This window comes from Lepus europaeus, chromosome 18 (assembly GCF_033115175.1).
Source record: "Lepus europaeus isolate LE1 chromosome 18, mLepTim1.pri, whole genome shotgun sequence".
Lineage (NCBI taxonomy): Eukaryota > Metazoa > Chordata > Mammalia > Lagomorpha > Leporidae > Lepus > Lepus europaeus.
In genome coordinates, this window is record NC_084844.1 from 60,887,215 (window position 1) to 60,893,214 (window position 6,000).

The following is a 6,000-nucleotide window of genomic DNA, read 5'->3' on the forward strand; positions in this document are numbered from 1 at the left end:
TGGCGAGGAATCAAGCACTTGGACCATCATCTGCTGCCTCCTAGGTGCACTAGCAGGCATGTGGCTCAGAAGCAGAGGGCCCAAAACTTTAACCAAGCTCTCCAATATGGAATTTGCGCTTCTCAAGTGAGGGCTTAGCCTGCTATGCCCCAACACTGACTCTTCCCTTTACCTTTTCACCTCGGGATGCTCTGTATTTTGCTAATGTGACAGGCAAATAAAAGGGTTCCCAGCTGAATTTGGATTTCTCTGATTACTCATAAATTTAAATGTCTTTATATACTTATTGAATATCTATGTTTCGTTGAGGTTTTGTCCACTGTCCATTTGTTGAATTATCTTTTCCTTACTGATTTTTGAAAGGAATCAGTTTAGACTCCCAATTTTGGGGGAAAATACTTAACATTAAAAGTAATTAACTAAAAATAAAAATCTATCATGTCACCTCGGACAGTGAACTAGAAATTTTGAAGTGCTGAGTGTAACATAATAAAAAAAAAAGAATTAACTGACATTTTTCACAACAGTTTGCGGGTTATATCACTGGGACAACTTGTATAGACGTCATAAATTATTTCTGAATACAAACAAGACATATAACAGACAAAGGAGAAGGGTTATGATCACTTTAAGATAAATTTTCCCAGGGCCTGTGCAGTGGTGCAGTGGTGCAGTGGGCTAAGCTGCTACTTGTGGCGCCGGATTCCTCTACGGGTACCAGTTCTAGTCCCAGCTGCTCCACTTTAAATCCAACTCTCTGCTATGGCCTGAGAATGCAGTAGAGGATGGCCCAAGCACTTAGGTCTGTGCACCCATGTAGGAGACCCCAAAGAGGCTCATGGATCCTGGCTCCTGGCTTCCAATTGGCCCAGCTACAGCTATTGCAGCCATTTGGGGAGTGAACCAGTGGATAGAAGACCTTTCTGTCTCTCCTCTCCATCTGTAATTATAACTCTCAAACAAATAAATAAAATCTTTTTTAAAAAAGATAAAAGTTTCCCCTTAGCCTACTATCTCATTTCTGATGGGAAAATGCTAGAATCAGGTAGTTGTGACTTTTAATTTATGATATTTCTTAAATACAATACACAGTTTATATTTATTTTGGTTATGCTTCGTTTGAAGATGTCCCAAACTTGTAAGAAAAATCAAAGTCAGGGCTGGCACTGTGGCATAGCAGGTAAAGCCACCACTCGCAGTGCCAGCATCTGATATGGGTTCCAGTTCGAGTCTCAGCTGCTCCACTTCTGATCCAGCTCTTTGCTATAGCCTGGGAAAGCAGTGGAAGATGGCCCAAGTCCTTGGGCCCCTGCACCCACATATGGGAAGACCTGGAGGAAGCTCCTGGCTCCTCAGTAGCACAGCTCCGGCCATTGTGGCCAATTTTGGAGTGAACCAGCGGATTGAAGACCTTCCTCTCCCCTCTCCCCTCTCCCCTCACCCTTCTCCCTCTCCTGCTCTCTGTGTGTAACTCTGACTTTCAAATAAATAAATAAATAAATCTTTGGAAAAAGAAAAAATCAAAGTCATCTGACACAAAACTAAATAACACTAGTTTCCTCTGAAGAGTGAAGAAGGGAGTTGGAAAGGCTAAGGGATAAAGGGAAGGGGAAGAAAATTTAATTTTTATTTGAGAGGCAAAGGCAGCATGCTATAATACACTGTTCACTCCCCAGATGCCTGTAGTGGTGAGACTGGGTCAGTCAAACTCAGGAACCTCAAACTCAGTCTTGTTCTCCTATATGGATGGCAGGGATTTAAATACTCAGCCATCATTACTGCCTCCCAGGTCAACCTTAACTTGTAGCCCTGGCATACCTCAAACATGGGGCTTTGGTACTAGAGTTTGGGGGAAAAACAGAAGGAAATGGCAGTTCTGCCAATCTTGGTGCCTCCCAGTGTTAGGTTCTAACAGGGACATTGTGACCCACAGAGCAGACATTACATTTATGATTTGGTGGGAAGGATGGGTAGGTGTATAGAGATGAACAAAAAAGGGAGAGTGGGAAAAAATGGTTTAAATTAAAATACAACAGACATCACCACCCTAAAAGTAAATTAAAATCAGGATATTTAAACAGCACCATTATCCTCTACATACGGAGTTATTCCTATGAAGCAAACAGCTGCAGTTAGTTGTCATTTTGATTCAGAAGTACCTCTTTCATTTTCCAGAATCCTCAGTGAAAATAACTTGACTGAATTACATAAGGACTCATTTGAAGGCCTGCTATCGCTCCAACACTTGTAAGTCATTTAATCGTATTTATTTATGAGATTTTAGTTATATTATCTAGGAAATAAATATGGGTCCCAGCTAGATAATCCCTAAGGTTTCTTCTGGAAGTCTACACTGTAGGGTCTCATATCTCTAATGTGGAATACCTATTATGTGCTTTGTGTTTTAAAATTATATAGACAAGAAGCAGAAAAACTTCACTTTTAGAGGAAAGTGGTAATATCTGATTAGTTACTGATAACCATATGGACTCTGTTTTATAATTATTCATATACTGATTGATTATATTTGTGTTTAATTTACAAGCAATGGATGAAATAGGATCCAAGGTCTGTCTTCATACAGGTCCTAAGTTAAGAATGAGTTTTACATTTATAAAGGACTGTAAAGAAAAACAAAGAAACAAGAAAATGCAACAGAGACAATATGTGGCCCACCAAGTCTCAAACATTTATCATCTGGCCTTTACAAACAAGGTTTGAACAAGTTGGTTTAATACAACAAAGGGAAGAAAACAGAAACCAACAACATTAATTTGAATGCCGTCAACAGAAAGTTGTTAAATGATCTAATCTTGAATAAGTTAATCTTTAGCCATTAAGTGACTTGCTAAACAGGTAAATTATATAAACAATATTATCAAGAATACTAAGCCACCAAGGGAACAGATTTGGCATTCATGATTTCAATTAAGGAACTATTATACCCATGCTGGAAATAGATAATTAAAACAATGGCTACATAGTATTGGGAAGTGTACATCATTAATCCTTATTAGGCTAATTACTGAGCCTCTTTAGCAAATAGATTCTTGTCTCAAAAGTACAAGGCTTAAGGAACATAACATGTGATACTGAAAACATTTCTTTGAATGATCAGAACTTCTAGGCCAAAGAGGACAACCACATCTGCATAGTTCCTCTGAGCACCTTTGCCATCTGGGCTCTGGAACCTTGCAAACATGTTTGGAGAAAAACAAATGAGACTACTGCTGGTAGAATAGGCCCTTCATGGTTTCTGCTGGAAAATCCTTTGTAGCCCAATTAGTTTATGCTAGCATATGTATTCACATCACTTTCAAAATGCCAATCAATTGTTTAAAGCTGAAAGAGAAAGCCAAACACTTTGCCTAGTACTGGAGACACATAAATGAGTAAGACAGGATCCCACCTTCCCAGGAGCTCACAATCTTGCAGGGGAAACAAATACACAAGCTCAAACCAAGACCCAACAAGCGCTATGTAGCTGACAGAATGCTGCGGAGGGGCCAGGGAATAATAAAACCACACTGCTTTTTAAAAATTCACTTTTCATTCTTCTACCTACTCAACCATTCATTTATTTCATAAACACCTGAGTTTATTTCCATGAGTCAGTTTTAAACATAGTGGGCAATGTAGATGAGCAAGGCCAAATCCATGCTTTCAAGAAGTTTATGTTCTGGGGAAATGGAAGGCACAAGTAACGATACGAAAAGAAATGGATATAGAGTCCAGATGAAGGAGAAGAGACTTTGGGCTGGGTCAGGGATGATGTTACTGGGAGCAATGCCAGTTGAACAGGACTTCCAAGGGGGCAGTGTGCATCATCAAGCAGACATCTTGGAGAGAATATCGTGGGAGAAAGGGAAAACATGGGAGCTTCTGAGGAATGCCATGGGTATCCATAGGGAAGCAGGGAAAGCTGGAGACTGAAGCCATGTCTTCCAGGCCTTTGAATGCTGAGCAAGAGTCACCATGGGGAACCATGCTGTCACAGCAGTGCTATAAAACAGTCTTGAGTTTGCATCACAGTTCCCTGGGGCTCTGAACCCTACCCCACAGTTACTGCCTGAGTCAGTCTAGAACAGGGCTGAGAATCTGCATTTCATAAGCACCTAGGTGATGCTGGAATCAGAGAGTCACTTAGGGCAAGTCCCACTGGTGACTGTGGGTGGGACAGGTGAGAGAAGGAGATTCTAGAGACTGAGCCACCAACAGATGAGTTGCAGGCGAAAAGTGAGGGTCAAATTGTAATCAGTGGAAGTTAGAGAGTCCTCTACCACCAAGAATATTTTCAAGTGAGAATCCAGTGTCGTGCTGTTTTCTGACATTTCTATCATGGCTTTCATGGAATATCAAGCAACAAGCAACAAATAAATTTCCTCTAGTATGACAGAAAGTGTAATTCTGAATCAGTTCAAAATCATGAATTAATTAGAGCACCAATTTCCTTTCCAATGGTTTGAAAGGGCATCTTTTTTTCTGGTATTGAATGAAGTTAGAAAAATAGGACTAAACCAGGAAAGGTGTGAAAATGTGAGTGTTCTTTTGAATACTAGACATTAAAAATGGAGATGACAGCTTTGCTCCTTGTTTCAAATGGATGAAGACTATGAAAGTTCATCTAATCAATTCTCCCTCTCTCAGGGAAGTTTACCACCACAATCTATCAAGATCTATAGTTGTGTATGTCATTTATGAAGGTTCTAACAGTGAGACTATTAGGAGAGGTTATAAGAAGGGTTAGTATCTCCAGAAGGTCAAATACAAGTCCAAAGCTTTACAGTTTAGGTAAAAACTGAATATCAGACATTATCAAATGCAAATTTTATTACCCCACTGACTACATAGGTAATAGCTAACCAAGGCAATGTTTTCCTTTCCTAGAGATTTATCCTGCAATAAAATAGAGTTTATCGAAAGACGTGCCTTTGAGTCACTCCCTTTTCTGCAGTCTGTGTAAGTTACAATCTCATCACAATTGGAATTTTAATAAATCTTCACTGTTCACCTTGAAATAGGGTTAAGCTTCTACTTTACATTTGTAGTAGAAGGTTACTAAAATTCTGTGACAGGTCCTTTCCCTCTCTAGCACAGATGCTATCAGATACAAAGGTCAGAGTGAATCCCACAGAGCAGTGCTTCTCAGCCAACAGGAGTTTGCATTTAGGTAACATTTTACAGCCCTGCAAATTGGAATGGGACAGAAGTTTTGCCTCCAAGAGACTTTCATGCCAGCAGCGGGAAGTTGGACATTGATGGGAAAATGAGTGACAGCCATGCTAGCATCTGTGCAGCAAGGCCAGAGAGGAGCTGCTGGCACCCAGTGGGCCAAGGCCAGCCTGCTGTTAAGCCACCTACTATGGACAGCACAAACCTCCACTAGAAAAGCATTATCGAATCCAAAATGTCAATAGCATTCAAGTTGTGAAACTGTTCCAGAGAAATAAAGATCACACAGTACAAGTATGTCGTGTAATATGAAAATGATACGATGAAATTTATTGTAAATGTCCAAGTGTAATTCAGAACCAAATCTTCCAGTACCTGTAAATTCTTTAGTGTGTAGATAAAATGTGGAAGTATTGTTTCATCTATAAAAATTAGAATCCCTCCTGAGAGAAGAGTATTCTTAAAATATATCTTTTTTCTTATTCATTCTCTTTGATTGTGTCTTTTATTGTAGAAATCTGGGTTGCAATTTACTGACAGAACTGAGCTTTGGGACATTTCAGGCGTGGCATGGAATGCAGTTTTTGCACAATGTGTAAGTGAAATAGATGATGAACACATACTTAAAAACCATTTATGTGTAAAAATTGTATATAGTTATGGTTATCTGGGTATTAAGTCCTGTATATAAACTCTGTAAAGGAGGTCTTAATTTCCATTATTTTTTTTTTCAAAAATCTAACACCAAGTACGCTGGGAGAAAAACATTCTTGTGCTTTCTCAGGGTTACCTGCCTTTAAGTCATAATGCAAAAATAATTCCTGGGAC